Genomic DNA, 19,887 nt, shown 5'->3' on the forward strand with positions numbered 1-19,887 from the left:
TTACATCACTGCGCTGGCGTCAGAACTCAGTCAAGTGTCGGCAAATTGCACACAACCACCTCATTTAGACCCCCGCCATTCTGCAACAAAACACCACCATCCATTCGAGCAAGCCGGCTTGTTTGCATTGACACATCCAAATTAAATGGCTAGTCAGGTTGTTGACTGTCCGCTGAAAAGCCTACTTTGCATAGCACCACATGCATGTTTATTTATATTTGCAATCTTCTTCGACTTTTTTTTTTTTGAAAAGACACACATCATTATCACTCAGCCCCACACCTCTATACATGCAGCATTTGCATGATGAATCCATAATTGACTGTGCTCTCAATGTCTGGTCTCTAGCCAAGTCACAGCAGCCATGGTATTATGTCGAAAAAAGACGGGGGCAATTCTAAAATGAATTTCAGCACCGCCGTGCTTAAATAAAAACCCACAGTGGGCCCAATTTTCGTGCCCAGCATAAATCTAGCGCAAAGTGCATTTTTTTTTTTTTTTTTTTTTTTTTGTAGTTTCAAAGACAGGTGCAGGGAGAAAGGGGCGTTTGCGCCAATGTGAGAGTGAACACAGCTGACTTGCTTGCGGGCCAATGAAAGCAGTTCCGATTATTTTAAATTCACCGCTAGGGAGGCACACCTTTTGCACTGTCTTTGACAGTGCAAAAGCAGATCTAGATTTGAGTTGATGCGGAAAATCAAAGCGCATAAAGTGTATTTCTAAGAAACTGCAAACAGAGCTTCACTTGCGAACATCGTAAAGTTTACCAGGGCGATCACAGATGTAAAAATAGAGCCCAGTATGTTCGTCTTTCAGTGGCTAAATACGCAGAGTAGCTCATTATGACCATTCACACAATTTAATGACATGCAGTACCGCATTCACAATTCTGTGTTATGAAAGATAATGTTTTGACTGACAGTTTCAGAGTGATGAAAAAAGAACCATATGCTTGGTGGTGGTGGTGGTGTTATCTCTATAGTTGTGAGAGCTTTGTCGCATATCGTGACTCTCTGTTGTCGCTTAAGTTTGGACCCTGAAGTTCTATTTATTAATGAAGCTGTCAAGAATATGCGTGGTTGAGGACCCAAGTGCAGGGGAGGCAGGATTGCACTGAAAAACTAGTTTCATTTTGAAAGAACAAAAAGGCAAACAAGGTCCTGGGATTTATCAAAAATATGAAATCAACAAACGTCCAAAATAAAAGAAGGATCAAAGTAGTAAAACAAATATGAGGAAAAAGACACTGCATATGCAATGTCGTGATGAAAGGATGGAGAAAAAATATATATATGAGGATATGTTTCAAATTTTAAAAAATAGTCCAAGAGTAAATGTAATTCATAAAGATGACGTTATATTTAAAGAAAAAAATCGCTCTGAGCAAACAGCAGCAGTGATGGCGAGGAGTGTTCAAGGATGTCGTCTTGACATTTTACAAAGAAGAACTATTCTTCTTATTTTTCTCTTTCTCATTTTTTTTTAACTTACCATCCCGCATGCTGTAACTCCTTTGACGTTTGAATTATATATGACGCCGAGTACAGAGTAAACAAACATCTTTGATCAGGAAGCATTTCAGAACAACTCGTACTTTGTTTCATTCCATCATCCTACCAGAAATTTTGCTTATGTTTGACCTTACACCTTTAAGGTTTGAAGCTCGGAAGCCAAGTAAACTAAATGGAGAACGTCAAGACACCGATTTGTGAATATGAGAGAGTGACCACACCAACTGACCGGCAAACGGAAAAGGCAGCATCTTTCCTCTGCAGATGGAATCATCCAGCTTCACTGCATGGGACTGCGACGCCAGTCGTCGATTTGCAATCAACACTCACAAAAGGAAACGCAGTAAAGGTGTCTGGCTGTTAGCAGTTAGTACCTGAGAAGTGTGGAATTGGCAGGGTCAGCGTGGGATCTTCAAATGCGGTTCGCCACCTTGTAGAAGAAAACATGCGACATGACAGCGCAATCGGTCTTATTTACAATATTTCGAGCAGGCACGATGCGGCGAGCGATAAAAGCCAAAACAGTCCAGTATTGGATAGGTGGGACGCGACAAAGCAAATATCGAATACCTAAAGTCGACCTGCCACGTACCGTATTTTCCGCACGATAAGACGCACCGAAAAGCATTCAATTTTCTCAAAAGCCGACTGTGCACCTTATAATCCGATGCGCCTTATATATGGATCAATGTTCTGATTTCTTGGACATAGTATTTTAAAGGTTCTGTAAAGCGTTTTGTTCCAACTGCAGCAGTTGTGAAAGCACTACAGAAATAAAGCTGCATTGTATTGTATTCTCTTTAGCGTAGCTCCATCTGGTGGATGCATAATGTAACCGCAGCCACTGTTGTAGCTTCAGTGTGCCTTATAATGCGGTGTGCTCTACATATGAATAAAAAAAAGTGTTTTAAAATAGGCCATTCATTGAAAGTGTGCCTTATACTCCAACGCGCCTTATGGTGCGGAAAATACGGTAGTTTTATTTTATTGTTACTTGGTGTGGGCGGCAAAGTGGACAATTGGTTAGTGCATCCGCCTTACTCTGTGGAGTTTGCATGTTCTCCCTGTGCCCGCGTAGGTTTGCTACGGGTACTCAGTTTTCCTCCCACATTCCAAAAACATGCATCGTGCCCTGTGATTGGTTGGAAAACAGTTTAGGTTGTAAGCCGCCATGTCAGAAAATACAGTACTTTAACTTGAGGAAAGGTGTTGATAATTTTGATGTTTTTTTTCAATTTTATTGAGAAAGGACTGAAGATTCTGAACTCTATGAATGGCAGTGCTGCAGGGAGGATATTGCATTGCGATGGAAGTGCTGTAGCTCAACATAGCTGGTGGCCAGCTGTTTTTTTTAAATTGTTTTTGTTGTTGTTGTTTTTACAAACCCAAATTATTCTACCTAAAATGCTGACAAACTTTCAACAGATGTTTTCCATGAAACCCTCGGGATTGTGGTATATAAATTCCGGAAAAAGCCAAAATATGAAAAAACATTGGGAGGGGAAAAAAACAAATCATGTCTTTTTGTATTTCCATTGCTCAGTCATGCTTTGTTTTATGGTGCTGTCTAATTTTAAGGGTAAAAAGCTCTCCTTATCCTGCAGCATTTTTTTTTTGATAGAAGCTAATAATTTTGCTTTCTCAAATTCAATATAATGATGTAATAATTGTATCATGTAATAATAAATGTAATAATAATGATGAAAATAATGCAAACACATTACACTGATGTATTAATTTTACAATGTGAGGTTGCAACAGGCGGAACGTGACAAAAAGTTGAAAACAGTTTCGATCTGTTATAAGATGAGCATGTTTTAATTTGTATCATTATCAGAACTGAAAACATTTCGAAAGAAAATCAAAAAGTCCCGGACTGAATGAAACACTTAACTCATTGGTTGCTTGATTAACAAATACAATGTAATTTACTCATCATGTTTCGCTGATTATCCAAATATTGTATCAAGAGATGCGATTAAATATCCTTCCATTTATAAACTTTTTTTTAAAGGTTGTCAAAATAGGCCGATAAAGAAATATAGTACAAGCACCTGTTAAAAATCTATATTTTACTGATATAGGCTCTGTTTTGGAATTATCGGGGGAGAGAGGGGGTTGTTATGGAAGGACATGACAAGAGCACCCTTCCTGAACCACAAATATGTTTTCCTGCTTGGAGCAGTTTGCTCACTTTAAACATTACATAACCGCGCTGTGCGCGGCAACTCGTCTAGACTCATGACCACTGAGTCATTTTTGCCTAAAAGCATTTGCAGTTGTTGTTGTCTGTTGTTGATGTCGAGGAAATGTGTCCCTTTCCAAAATCGGGTATACTGGATGATGAAAAGCGACCGGAAAAAAAAAAAAAAAAAAAAAGAGTAAGAATGATATTTTCAAGTTTTGGTAAGTTAAACGTATCATCCTATGATGATGTTTTGAGACCACACACACACACACACACACACACAAACTAAAAAAAAAAGGTCCTACAAGAATAAATAGTTTTTTTTTTAATTGACAACAAATGTAATAACTGCAATGACAGTACATTTAGCTGTCATTGTTGTGAGATTCCTTAAATTGTACAGAAAAGGATTCACATTAATGTCAGATCAACTCAATAGTTTTGTGTTTAACTACGGTCATGTCACTTTTTAGTTTGTTCTGAGCATCCACGTTGAGGTTTTGACTGTCGAGGTTCTCATATTAAATCCACCCATATTGATTATTCAGGTCTGCTCTGCTCAAGGTCACAATCCGAAAGAAAACGCAGTTTATCATCTTTACGATACATATTTTATTTATTTTTTTGCTGTTCCTTTATTCTTATTGACATGATGTATTATTTCCTACAAGCGGGTTAGCAGTTTTCTCTCATATTTGGAACAACAGAGTTTAGCATCGCCATTGCGGTCATTTTTCTTTTTTTATAACCGTCAATCAACTGTTACGCTAGCATGAATGCATCTAAATACGGTATATTCAAACACAACATCCAGAAATACCTTTTGCTGTTATTTTCCTTTCAATGGGATTCTAATACTCGTCACAATATATACAGTTCGTTAATATCCATCTTCTGCTCTCCTCCTGCCGCCATGCAAATTTACCTGAATCCTCCCTCCCGCATTAGCAGCACTGATTAAATTTACCTCCTGCACATGGAGGCCGCGCTGCTGCTGTCTTGCAATCATTTGACTTTGTTTGACAGACAAATCTCTGACCCGTCTCGGGTTTTCTTGATAAGCCCGTGGTACGTTGTTGCTGTTATTCCGTCTGCCTGCAGAGGAAATACTGGTACGCTACATTGTTGCTGTTATTCCGTCTGCCTGCAGAGGAAATATTATTGTGTGGACGATCTTCGGTTTCCATTACAAAAGTGATTTCAAAAGCTCCCTGACGGGAACAATCACGAGAAAATAGTTTGCATAAGCATCTTTCTTTTCAATTCCGCCACTGGTATGAATGCAGTTGTTTGGGGTAATGGGTCTTCGTTCAAAGTCTAAGCTTCCTCCGATAAAACTCACCTTGGCATTTGGGGCGGAGTTGATGGGCCGACTTTGTCAGGGGATTCGTCCCTCAGGAGTTTACACTGAAATGTTTTTGGTTCCGAGGTACAAACATGTGTCCGCACCCCTGGATTGTGCATACCGAGTGACGCGCTTGAGCAGCTAAAGAGGGTGTGATGATTTTTGCGTGTGAATGGCAAACGAACGACGATGCTGATTGGGAAGCTGAGAAGCAGTTGCTTGGTTACCGCGTTTTATGATGTTAACCCCGACTCGTCATGAAAAATTTACACTCATGACAGAACCATTCTGGGGAATTCCACCATGAGATATAGATGTGTTATTGTGTTCCCGCCCCGCGATCAAAATCATGTTGTCTTTTTCTCTCTTTTGAGGCTCACCATCACTGCCCATCATTATTCTGTACAATGATCGGTAAGATTATTGTTAAATGTGATTAGCAGTTGAAGTCGAAGGAATTATAATCACACGCGTGCCGAAGGGATATTACAAATTTACGGGGTGAGCGTTTCTGCTGTCATGTAATCTGAGATGCTACCCGCCGATGCCGTGTTATGTCAAACGGATGTGGTGGTGGTGGTGGTGGTAAAGAGATGTGATGTGACATATCAAATGGCGGCGCCCTCGAGGCTCTGTGATACTGTGAGTCGCGAAAACGGAAATTTTCACAAACACCGGCGCTGTGAGTTGATCGTTTCACTGTGATATTTATGATACCGGTTGTCAGGTTCAAAAAGGAACCGAATAATGTTTAGAATCCAAGAAATGCCGACACGGACCAAATGAGACAATAAAAATGTTTATTATCAAAAAATGCAAAAACGGAAAAAAAAATCCAAAACCGAAAACTCTGGCCGCTGGGATCAGGAAAACAAAGAGGAAATAACAAAAAGCACTTGCAAAAGGCAAGGGAATAGTAATTCGAGGATACAAACGAAAGGACTGGAGTTGCACGAAACCTAAACATAAGTGAGATCAAATGACAAAACGACGACGATATTTACAAAACGTGGAACTAAGGCAACAAGAACGACGAGACCAAGAGGTCTAGAATAGCAACACTTGAGCAAGAGCAGCAACAAGGTCAATAATCCGACAAGCGGCAGGCAGTTTGTCGGTCCTTAAATATGTTGAAGCTTGATTGCATGATGAGATCACGATGGTCACGACCAAAAACGCCAGCTGGTGCTGAAACTTTTTTGGCAGAGCAGAACATGACACCGGTGCTAACTGACATTTTTTTGGGTCTACAATTACAAAGAGCCACTCCGCCTCAAACGTTTCTGGCATCCTTCAGCCAATATATGCGTCATCCCTCTTTTGCAAGTCTAAACCATCTCAATGTGGCCTGTTAAGCTTTTGCTCTCCCTCCGACGAGCTCATTTCTGATTCTGTTCATCCTTCCCGCTTCAGAAGACAATCGCAGCATCTTCAACTCTGCCACCTCCGGTTCTGTTTTCTGACTTCTGGTCATTGCTAGCGTCTCCAAACCATACCGCATGACCATCCTATAAATCTTTCCTTTATAAAGAGGGCGCAAAAAATCTCCAGCGGCGCACCTGACCATCGTATTTTTCTTATACAGGGCTAAAATAGAGTCAACTTTTTGTCCTGGGCTAGCCTAACCAATCTTTCCTTTCATGTTAGCTTTTACGGATCACCCATGACACTTTTCCTCCATCCTGCCTGTCGACTGTACTCTCTTCTTCACCTCTCTTTCGCTAATGCTGCAAAGTTCTCGACGTTAGCTAAAAAATGACTGAGACGAATGCTTAGCTTGACACAAAGAGGGCGCAAAAAATCTCCAGCGGCACACCTTACCATCGTATTTTTCTGATACAGGGCTTAAATAGAGTCAACTTTTTGTCCTGGGCTAGCCTAACATACTTCTCTGCCGCTCCAGATTTCATCATATGTGCCACCACTCCCCCCTATTGGCATCTCTCATATATGCTTTTTTTTCAAATCTACAAACGCACAATGAGCTCCTTCTGACCTTTCCGTCTCCTCATCCATCAGCATTCTCACGGCAAATATGGCATGCGCGGTCCGCTTTATAAGGCATGAAACCGTACGGCTTCTCACAAAGCTCCCCTTATTGTCTCAACCCGACTACCGGCTGCTCTCTCCCAAGTTTTCACTGTACGGCGGCGTTTCCGCATTTCATCTGTTTCGAATTGAGCCAACCTCCTCTTTTGTAGTTTCTCCCTCCTCAGCGCTCTTTTTGTTTTTCATTTTCCGCATTTATGAACTGCTCAAGGTGCTCCTTCCATCTACTCGGCAACCCGTCTTCACTTGCCGGTACATTTCCATCTCTGTGATCAACTGCTGCAAATTCCTCCCTCCGCCTTTGCGCCTTCCTTTGTGTCCGACTCTTCGTGCTTTTTCCGTTTGGCCTTTGCCATGTCTCTCTCCTCACCTCCCGTGTCTTCCCCTTATACGCCAGTCTGCTCCCTTTCCTTCTCTCACGATCCCATCTTCTTCACAACCTCTTTTTCTTTCCACGTTTCCCCGAGTCCCCTCATTCCACCACCACGTCGGTATATCTTTTTTTTGTCTGCCCAGAGGATACACCAAGTCCCTTTCCCCCTGATCACCGTTGCTGTATTTATCTGTCCACGTATTTTTCTTATACAGGGCTAAAATAGAGTCAACTTTTTGTCCTGGGCTAGCCTAACATACTTCTCTGCCGCTCCAGATTTCATCATATGTGCCACCGCTCCCCCCTATTGGCATCTTTCATATATGCTTTTTTCAAATCTACAAACGCACAATGAGCTCCTTCTGACCTTTCCGTCTCCTCATCCATCAGCATTCTCACGGCAAATATGGCATGCGCGGTGCGCTTTATAAGGCATGAAACCGTACGGCTTCTCACAAAGCTCCCCTTATTGTCTCAACCCGACTACCGGCTGCTCTCTCCCAAGTTTTCACTGTACGGCGGCGTTTCCGCATTTCATCTGTTTCGAATTGAGCCAACCTCCTCTTTTGTAGTTTCTCCCTCCTCAGCGCTCTTTTTGTTTTTCATTTTCCGCATTTATGAACTGCTCAAGGTGCTCCTTCCATCTACTCGGCAACCCGTCTTCACTTCCCGGTATATTTCCATCTCTGTGATCAACTGCTGCAAATTCCTCCCTCCGCCTTTGCGCCTTCCTTTGTGTCCGACTCTTCGTGCTTTTTCCGTTTGGCCTTTGCCATGTCTCTCTCCTCACCTCCCGTGTCTTCCCCTTATACGCCAGTCTGCTCCCTTTCCTTCTCTCACGATCCCATCTTCTTCACAACCTCTTTTTCTTTCCACGTTTCCCCGAGTCCCCTCATTCCACCACCACGTCGGTATATCTTTTTTTTGTCTGCCCAGAGGATACACCAAGTCCCTTTCCCCCTGATCACCGTTGCTGTATTTATCTGTCCATCAGACACTTCCTCTGGGCTTTTCGAAACTCCTTAAAGTTTGCACAATATTCCTCCTTTCTTAACTTCCCCATTTGATTCTTTGTTGTGCCTTCTCTTTTTTTTTTTTTACATCCAGAGGCATTTTATACATTGCCATCTGATGCTGTCTGGCTACACTCTCCTGCGACCGCCGTACAGTCTCCATGCTCTCTCGGGTTGCGTCGTCTACATTGGCTATCGTCCATGCCTGTGCGCCTGCCTCCCCTCTTGCAGTATGTCACATATGTCTTCTTGCAGGATTTCTTCCGCTCTCTTTTGGAAATAAGCGTTTTTTTTCCCCAGCCATTGTCTTCTTCCTCTTTGCAAAATCCACCACCATCTGTCCTTCCAAATTCCTCTCCTTAGCAACCAAACCTGCCCGTCACCTCCTCATCCTTTAAATTCCGACCTTTAATTTTTCACACTCTCAGAACAACGTACCTGCCCTTCCTCGTCTCTGTGTCTCCTACTCGTACTACCCAATCTACTTCATGTACAACCAAGAGTAGCCCAGTTTCTATCAGCAGCCTGCAAATCAACAGCACTGTTGTCAGTCTGGCGATGGAACACAAGATTGTAATTTGCATATTTGATTTGGACACCGTTGTGTGCTGGATGCCCTTCCTGACGACGCTCCCTTCAGCAGTTACTTTGGGACCGGCATTAGAAAGACACTGGCTTGTGACTCTTTGTGGCTGGTTCTCACACTGGAGACCGTAAATATTGAATGTACCGTATTTTTCCGCACTATAAGGCACTTCGGAGTATAAGGCCCGCCTTCAATGTATGGCCTATTTTAAAACTGTTTTCATATGTAGAGGGCACAGCATTATCAGGTGCATAGAATGAATAGAAGCTACAATAGTGGCTGCGGTTGCATTACACATCCAGTAGATGGAGCTATGCCAAAGGGAATTACAATACAATATAGCTTTGTTTATTCCGAGCTTTCACAACCGCTGCAGCTGTCACAAATCGCTTTACAGAACATTGAAAATACTACATCCAAGAGATCTGAATATTGATCCATGTATAAGGTGCTTCGAATTATAAGGCGCACTGTCGGATTTTAAGAAAATTGAATCCTTTTAGGTGCGCCTTATAGCGCGGAAAATAATTAAAAAGTAAAACTAAAAGCAAAAGTTGATCATTTAGCTAAAGTCTCATGGCATATGACTTTCACCCGCTCAGTTTATGTGCATAATGTTGTGTCTGTTTGTATTTATGTGTCCCTTTATATTTATTCAGAGGCAGTCACTGCTCTAAATGTTTTTCACGTTTACCGATACTGTCCACTTGCATTGACATTGAGTGGAGTGGTTGCGAACTGGCTAAAGCTGTGGTGAAAAGGCTCGCTTTGTGTCACAACTGGAACTGGCTTTTTGTATTGTTCATCACATAAGGCCAATTTGCTTTTCGAATCCATCCATTTTATTTGAATTATGAACTGCTGAGCAACAACGCTGTTGTGTGTCATGTGCGACTTAGCAGCTGTCCGATGTATTCCCAACTGGTGTTATTTTTCTTTTCTTTTTTTTTTTTTAATACTGTCGTGGTATACATTATCGCTATTTGTTTACTGTTCGCAAATTGGGTGAATGGATGAGGTAATTATATTGTCTTGGGTGTGCCAACTACTGCGGCGATGCATTTAAAAGATCCGTTTATTGTGAAGAAGTAACATTCAAGGCACTACAAAAAGTTTGGCCGCTCGCGTTTGCGGGGCCATTAGTGCAACTTCACGGTGACCAGTTGAGCAGAATAAAGGCTTTTAAAAAATTTTGAGTGCCTTAGAACTTTTTTCGCCCCCCCCCTCCTCCCCCCTCAAGTAATTTTAAGCAAGCAATCATAACAAGTCATGCAGAATAAAGGCTGCGGAGACTTTTTCACAATGCTTTTTCTATTTCCATATGACCACCAGAAAAAAGCAGTGGTGCTCATAATCATTAAGGCGAGAGAAAACGTCAAGCTTGTTATTATGCATATATGGGCAGAAAATGCTTCATGTTTGGAGCACTTTGGTCAACTTATGTGGCCTACAGGGCGCAGTTTGCAAATTAAATGGGTTTCTATTCGTTACGTGCCCAAATGTTACCCTGAGATGATACGCATTACCTGAATGAGAGGGACTCAAGGCAGGAAAACACTTTGCTGGAACAGCACTGACAAAGCAAATGAAGTGGACCCCGTCTGAGCAGGCCACCATTGTTCTTGACTCCTTTTGCTCCCTCTCCAGGGCCCAATCCTTTATACGTGCCGTGTTCTGCCATTACCATGACCCAATTTCTTTTGAAAACTGCGCTTCCCAAATCGCGGAAAGAGCTCTGACTGGTACAAGAGCTTTTAACACAAACTGCCCCCTTGAGTTAACTATGCGTGCTGCTGAGTCCTCTCCATAAAGTGCTTTGTCAAGAATTTCTGATAATGCTTTGTTTCTTTGCCCGCGGGGGCTACACGCTAAAGCCGATGGCTCTGAGCAGGCAGGCCCTGGAAAGAAAACACACACAGCTTTTCTGAACATGGAAAAAGGGGACAAGATGAAGTGTCGCTTCTTGATCGGAGCTTTAACGCAGTCATTCTCTTTTTCTGGCATGCTAATGATGCACTCTTTGCCAAATGCTCGATGGCGCAACATTTTTACTCAATTTTTTTGGCTTTCTGCTGTATGTGCGCCAGTTGCATCCTTAAAAAGAACAGTCGTACAAGGGCCAGGGGTAATTGTACTTGTCAACTTGTCATCACTTTCCATAACTGCCTTGTTCGTTCAGAAATCCAGTCCCAGTTCCTCTGTGTGGAACTGGTAAGGAGACACCAGAATGTCTGAAATTTACAGCCAGACGTGGAACTGAATGAGTCTGTTTGAAGATCCCGGTTGCCTTTTGATCAGGTTCTATATTCTGAGTAGAGCACGCTTATGAATGATTCTTACTGTAGTGCACGGCCGCTTTGTAGAAGAGAGTGATTTGCTGTTGATGTGTAGCGTAAGAGTCTCCTGAAATTTGACACACTGATTGAGATTGAAAGGTTCCCTCGCAATGCCGTGCAATCATTGACAGATTATGATCATTTTCTTGAATTGTACTCACTCTTGAGATGCACACTTCACCATTTCATTCCATATGAATAGCTAATTTATCATTAAGAGGTTTTTGAAGAAACCACAAACCTGACATGAACGTTACAGTGGTACACTAATGAAGTAATTGGCACGTATTTCTTCGGAACAAGAGTCGCTGATCCTTCTTGATATGTGACAAAGAGGTTGATGTTAACAATGTCTTGTTTTGATCTGGAAATGGCGCAGTAATGGTGGTAAGTGCTTGGCCTTTTTGTTCCAACATGAGTGGCTATACGTAAAGACAAGGGTGCGCGGTCAAGAAGGACAAATAGTCAATAGTTTATCCATTGATCAATACACCTGTATTTTCTGCACAATAAGGCGCACCTAAAAGCATTTAATTTTCTCAAAGGCCCAAAGTGCGCCCTATAATCCGATGCGCCTTATATATGGTGTTACACAGTCTCTTCATATTTTCCATTGAGCTGTTTCCCTGTTGGTGTTCCTCTGCCATCTAGTGGTGATTATTAACAGGAACCAATTGTAACCTAAAAGGGTTCTGCCCGACACTAATTGACATGTGCATTCGCCAACACACATTCAGACAACTACTTTTGTGAGCTCTTTGCGGCCATTATGAAACCAAGATAACACCAAAAGCATAGTTAAAGACTGACTAAACGAAGGAAGGAGACAAGCAAGACTTCTAAGGATATTTAGCCTCTTGTGGATGTGAGCCCATGAGGTTTTTGTGCCTTTTGTTGGATCAATTTGTCTTTCATTTATTATTTTGTAATGCCATATGTTTCATGTGCGTGTTTGGGACTGGTTCTCATAGCTTTCTTACAGCTGCAGCGGTTGTGAAGGATCCATATAAATGAAGTTGTATTGTATTCCCTCTCGCGTAGCACCATCTCGTGGATGCATAGCGCAACTGCAACAACTATTGTAGCTTCTATTCTACGCGCCTCATAATCCCTTGTACCCTACATCTAAAAAACGTTTTAAAATAGCCCATTTATTGAAATTGTAGTGCGGAAAATTCGGTATTTTACTTCAAGCATCACTTGTTGACTTCACTACTCCACGGTGACATTCAGCACATGATTTTAACTAGTCTCTTATCGCATGTTTTCGGCTTCAGGAAGAGGCACAGCTGTAAGAAGCGTCTGTTGAGAGCGCTGAATGGTATCACTCTGTCACCTCAATTGATTTAAATTGTCTTCTATTTCTGGATGTGTAGTTCTGGTTCGTGAGGTTGAACCACTAATGGGGGAAACAAAGTTATCCTCAAACCGGATATTTGGCTGGCAATCTCAAAAGCGGGGAATCATTCCAATGCACATCATGAAGGTGCATGATTATTTGTAAATGTGGTGGGCCAAAAAAACAAGGACGGGTTCTCCCATTTGGCCAAGTTGCGCAAACGTTACCTGGCTTTCCCAGCTGTCCACGTGGTGTAACGTTGATGGTCAATGGAAATTCATGCAAAATTTTGCTGTGCCTGTGAGTGCAGACGACTGCTAAGTATTCCCTCATCTTGTTTTTTTGTTTTTGTAATTACAGTGTTGAAAAAATATTCATGATGTCATCAGCGACTTATCAATACGGACTTGACTTTAAATAGTATTAGCGTCATTGTCATGCAACTCCCCTTGTCCAAACAACCATTCACACTCATCCTCCTATCTAGAGGCCAAAGAGGTTCTCAAATGTTTGGGGTCTCACAGAGGAGATGGGGGTATTCTTGTTTTTTTTTGTTTTTGCAATTACAGTATTGAAAAAATATTCATGATGTCATCAGCGACTTATCAATACGGACTTGACTTTAAATAGTATTAGTGTCATTGTCATGCAACTCCCCTTGTCCAAACCATTCACACTCATCCTCCTATCTAGAGGCCAAAGAAGTTCTCAAATGTTTGGGGTCTCACAGAGGAGATGGGGGTTTTTGTTTTATTGGTGTGCCGTTTCCCAAATATATCGTAATGCACTTTTGAAAATGATAAAACCAAAATAAAAAAAATAAATAAGTTTACATTTATTTTGTAGGAAGTCACGATTCACATTTGATCAGTTTGCTTTTTTAAAAATTTTTATTTTATTCATTTATTTTTATTTTTTGAGTATTTTGGTCGTGGTGCTTATCCTCAGAACGTGGGTGATCGGTATTGCTCTGAGGACGATGGCATTTCGTGGCCAGCCGCGGGAACTTTTCAATCCCCGCAGAATTTGGAAGTCGTAGAGATTTACAGCGTCGATTTGACAGCATCAGAAATGGACATTATGTCATTCTGGAGGGTAGTTATATAACGTCTCGGGCAAAAGTGGATGTGTCTCATGCTCTCAAGCAAACATAATTATGAGTGTAATGTTATGGGCTGAGAATATATACAGCAGGCAAACACCACGATGAAATCATGGTTGCTCCCATCTTTGTTTTTGTTTTGTTGTGGTTCATATCGCGTCCTTATTTAGCTTTTTAGTTCCCACGCGTGTCCAAGTGTCCCTCATTGTCTCCTCAATTTGCTTGGATTCAGTCCTCAGGTTTCTTTGTCCCCGTCGGCAAATTGTATCATGTTTTTCGTGTTGCTTTCAGCAAATGACATGGTTTGAAGCAGGCAGGGGACAGTGAAAGTGCACGTGGAACCGAGAAGAGGGCAGAAAATGGACAAAATAACACTGCGGAAAACCCAACGAAACATTAGGGAGGATTTTATTTGTATTCAGAAATGACGCTTTCTAAACGTTTTTTTAATTTATTGATATTTTACACAACCTCTCTCTAGCCTGCGAAAAAATCCTTTCACTTGGTGATGAAGTAAATCAGAGTATTTTTTTCACCCAATTTACCTTGGAACACAATAAAAATCCACCAATGGACAAAAATAAATGGTGGAAAATCCCATTTTTGATAAACAAACCTAATGCGTCTGAAGCAATTCATCCGGCGCAGTTCTGCCGGAGGTTGAAAGTCGTACGCACAACCGCTGAGCTGAAAGCCTGACCCGCTGATCACGCGGCCAGCTTCCTCTTTTGTAAGAATTCCGTGGAGTTGAGTGCACAGCGCGAGATGACACTCGCTCTTACTACATTAAACTATAACGCCAATATCTTCGGCCACACTCTGCTAGGACCGCAATGCTATAAAAGAAAAAAAAAATGTCGAATGGAGACACTGCCTGAGGGCTTTATATTGCTCTCATTAAACTACAGCGCCAATATCTTCGGCCACACTCTGCTAGGAGTGTGGAGACACTGCCTGAGGGCTTTATATTGCTCTCAGACCTCACGGCAAAATCTGAAAAATTTCCTGAAGCGGTCATGTTGTACAATAGCTACCAAGTCTTTTCATTTTCGGCTCCTCCGCTAAATGAAGTAAGAATTTAAATGTGTCGGCATTTTTTTTTTTTGTTTTTGGTCTGCCTGGTGTAGTCTATAGCCCGTGTTTGGATCCACTAACTTCCAAAGAGTTGCACCTTTGCCATTTAATTGCGATTTCTTCAAACAACAGCCAATACCTAAACTGATTGCCTCATTTCGAGTCAGAGCTTGTAAATGAAATTGGACAACTGTTTCTTTGACTAAAGTACAGACTCTGGTGTTTCAGTCTCAACAGACAGCTGAATTGATCCCGGTGGTCCTTGATAAACTCACCATCTGATAGTGTCTTTCCTTTTGCATTATGAATAACGCTGTATTTAATTGCATTGGCTTTTGAGTGCACCGGGGGTTCTTTTACATTCGGGACTAAATTAGACACAGTTGCTGTTCACATCACTATCTATAATTATAATAACGTTTTCTTTTTTTTCGTTCAAGGTGCATTGCCTCAATGGCTGGACACACATAGACAAGCAACCAGTCACACTCACAATAGCACCAATTTTAAAGTGATCAATTGACCGACAACACACGTTTTTTGAATGTGGGAGGAAAACTGAGTACCCGGAGAAAACCCACACACGTACGTAGAGAACATGCAAACTCCATGGAGTGAGGCAAACGTGCTCACCAGTTGTCCACTGTGCTGCCCACACTAAGTAACAATGAAAATGAAACTACCGTATTTTCCGCACTATAAGGCGCGTTGGAGTATAAGACGCAACTTCAATGAATGGCTTATTTTAAAACTATTTTCATATGTAGGGTGCACTGCATTATGAGGCGCATAGAAGAGAAGCCACAATAGTGGCTGCGGTTGCGTTATGCATCCACGAGATGGCGCCATGCTAAAAGGAATACAATACAGTATAGGTTTATTTCTATAGAGCTTTCGCAACCGTCTGCGGCTGTAACAAAGAGCTTTTCAGAACCTTTAAAATATTACGTCCGATAAATCAGAATATTGATCCAGATATAAAGCGCATCGGATGCTAAAAAAATTATGAGAAAATCGAATGTTTTTAGGTGCGCCTTATAATGCAGAAAATACGGTACATACAATATATGATGCATTTGCCTGTTCATCCTCATCTGAACTGGAGGGAATAATGTTCCCTCATCATCCTGAGCAAACGGTTAAACCACGGTTAAACATTTATGCACCATTATTTATAAATTGCTCGCGTGTCACATTATACAGTACGGTAAAGTACATTCGTGAGTTCTTCATACAGGTATGTTTATGCAGTTCTCTGATAACAAGTGCAGCCATCAGTTACCACAAGGCAGTCACATAGTAAAGTGGTGCACTACCAAAGCTAGGGGGAACACAGTTAGCCCCCGCAAATCATGTCAATGCTTCCCGGAGGACGACTTTTCCAGATGCCACTGTTTTTCCTCTTCACTGAGGCTTTAGCACATTGTGGGTGTGTGGACATATGTGTGCTCATATCTGAAGTATGAATGTGGCAGAGTGGGTCACAGCTGCATAGAAGAGCCCATTTTTCACAAACCAGAGGCCTTTTCTGGGATGTAGAGGAGAAATTAAATGAGTGCAGCAAACTTTATCCTTTTTTTTCCAAACCCTGTGTTCTTTCCAATGAAACGGAGAGTAACATGGAGAAAACACGACAACGTAAATTTTCCAAATAGGCTGTCATACCGATATGCATCCATTCCCTTCCTCCTCTTCCACTTTAATGGGACTTAGAACCAGCATTTCATTTCTCTTTGAGATCTTTTCTGCCTCCCAAAGATGATGAAAGCTTGTTTCCCGTGCTGACCTTATCTTTGTTATGGGGGGGAAAATCCATTTTAGAGAACTTGTATTTTCATTCGGCTTCGAAGGTTGGGCCCCCAAATAATTCTGGTGGAATTTTCTTCAATGACAAAGAAATGCGAGCACACACACATACACACACACACACACACACACACACACACACACACACACACACACACGCAAAATTCATTGGATGTATTTTATTGGGAAATCTCAGATTTGAAAAAGGATTTTGATCAGGGTTCATGGGGGAGGGGGCTCGCCACATTGTGTCGTCCTTCTCCACCTAAGCGTTTGCATCTTCGTGTCCGACACCATGACTGCCATCATGTCTTCCTTCACCACACCCATGAACCTTTCCTTAGGTCTTTCTCTCGCTCTTGCCTGGCAGCTACAGCCTCATGATCCTTCAACCAATATACACTCTATCACTCTTCTGGAAGTATCCAAACCATCAAATCTGCACTCACTTTGGCTAGGGGCAACTATTATTAATATCCAACAGACAGCATTTATTTTGCTCCACCTATTTGGATATATGCGCATTGCACTGCGAGTGAATAGTCTTGAATGGTGCCCTTTGCGACAACCGCTGACAAGTATTATCAGAGACAATATTTACAATACATATCCATAAAGCCTTATTGAGAATGTCGACAGCGCAGTCGTATTAATGTAGCAAAGTGAAGCTACAGTATTTGTTGCTTCATTAACTTGGTCCTTGGAGATGGATCATCAACCAAGAACTCGCATTGCTTTTGAAAGTATTATCTCATTTTAACTCAGTTTTAGAAATATTATTTGCAGACTTTATGGCGAATACAAAGGACACATCAAATATGGCAGACACGCCGACGTGTCTCTTTGAATGAGGAAACCGGTTCAACGGGTTTGAGCGGCGTGGATGTAAAATAAAAATGGAAAACAAAATAAATCTTCATTTTAGATGTTCAGAGAATTTGTGGCTCCAGTGGTTTCTTTTTTTTTTTTTTTTTTTTTTTGACGTCTCAAACAGATACTGTATTTTCGTTGCCGAAACTAATGTAAAATGTTCTTCCTCACTTTGCCAAAGTGTGACGAAGCTCAACCGTCTCAACACAGAATGCAGTTGACGAATATCTGACAGATTTCGCAGCGAGCAAGTCCGTTTGTGAGTCAAGTCAAATCATCTCGTTATTTCAGTGTTCTTACTTTTGGTGACATTTGTGTTCGGCGGTGCACGGTGAGATAGATGTTAAAAGCTGGGATAAGAATGGCCTAAGTTAATCAAACCAGATCAGCGCAATTCAGAAACGCGAATGTCAGCATGGGGAGCGTCCACAAAATGAAGATAGCGCCTCGCGTGTTATTTATCAAGCGTGACACACTCACATTGGCTCAAGGAACGGTGGTCAACATTAGTTCAGTATTAGTTTTCCAGCTCATTACCCGGAGTTCCTTGAATCCATGTGTCTCTCCCGAGACACGTTCTGCTCTCGCCACAGAAAAATCCATCACATGAATTTAGCAACATTGTGGACAAAGGGAAAACAAACCGTGGCTCATGCCTAAAGCGAAAAAGCTGTGTGTTATGGTTTGTAGGGTCCTAATGAGTACTCCAGGCTCTCAATTTCTGCATCATCCATATGTGCAGGGCCATAGGCACATGGTGACTCTGCCTCAGAAACTGTAATTCTCATCGCTGGCTTCTATCTCACCACTGTGGTAAATGAAATGTGCCTGTGGCTCCCCTAAAAAGCGCAGATTTTATGAAAAGCTTTATGGCATTCATCCGAGGTGGTGATGCAAATAAATCCATCAGGGGTAGTGGTTCATTTGAATATTGGTGTGGGTCTTATAATAAATGCACTTACTGTACGTGATCTACCTTATCATTTTTTCACATTGGCCCCAAACATGGACAACAATAGATATTTCGGTTCGAGAGCCGCAAGCCACTGGCTATGTTGACATGAAAAGTAAAGTACACACAGCAAACAGCATTCCATTGGATAGTTTTAAGTTGTATTATCAATATTCACCACTAGATGGCAGACATGGCTTAGTTGCGCTTGCACCGGATCTTATACAGCCTTATATTACAACATGAGTAGGCCTGATTATTTTTGCGGATTTGGAATGGCATGTGGGACAAAAATAGGACCTCAATAATAATACTACAATTTTCTATGAGTTAATTTTTGTGAAAAAATCTACCAAATGAAAATAAGTTCTTGTACTTCACGTTGGTTTGCTGTTCAGCAGTTTTGTGTTGTCCTTGAATGGTCATTTTTATGCAAGAGAGCTCTTTGCTCTTGGGGCAAAAAAGAAACTAGTATTGTTGCAGTTGCTTTAAACCCTTTGTTGGTGAAAAGTGAACCTTTTGTTCATGCATTGTGAACTGTATTATAATGAAAAATGACATATAGTAAGAGCACTTATCTTGCACATATGGACGTATTTTGTCCATATTTAACATTTTTGTCATATATCTGGTTTGGAAGTGTGTGGTCTTCTGTGGCCCCCTGAGTAGCGCTGATGAATAAGTGTGGCCCATCCCCGGCCTAGGGAATGTCACGAACACACCCATTGAGTAATAACACTATTAAGCGGCGAGTGACTAACATAGTAAAACATTCCAAAGCACCGTAAAAGACACCGTATCTGTTATACTTGTTTATATGACGCTGCTCTCTGCAAATCAAAAGACTACACTGATCTGCGGTGTTTTAAAAGCTGGAGGAAAGATGAGCTGGGTATGGAGTTAATGATAATTGTTAAAGGGAAAAGCTTGTTTGGAATGGTGGTTAATATACAAGGCAAGGAGGAGGGCTAATATTTAAGTGGAAGACTTAATCCTGCAAATTGGTTCACTAATGGTGTCCACTGACAGCATGTTAAAAGAAGATATTTTGGATACGAGCCCCGCAGACTGCGCAATCACAGAGACTGTGATGAACAGTATTTACTAACAAGCTGTAATCGAAAGAGATTCTTATGGAAGTGTTTAGTCATTCTCATTCATTAAAGAGTGATACCGATCGAATAAAGCACTTCCAGCTCATTGTAATTGTCTGCGCTATGTTTACGATAAGAGAAGAAAACCTTTATTTGTCTGACAATGGAGAAAATTTCATTGAGAGCTATTTAATGCTTTATACTGTACATGTTGTCAATGTCAAAATGAGCCGTTACTTCGTGTTGTTG

The sequence above is a fragment of the Hippocampus comes genome, unplaced genomic scaffold (genome assembly GCF_001891065.2).
Source record: "Hippocampus comes isolate QL1 unplaced genomic scaffold, H_comes_QL1_v1.1 scaffold91, whole genome shotgun sequence".
NCBI classification, from domain to species: domain Eukaryota; kingdom Metazoa; phylum Chordata; class Actinopteri; order Syngnathiformes; family Syngnathidae; genus Hippocampus; species Hippocampus comes.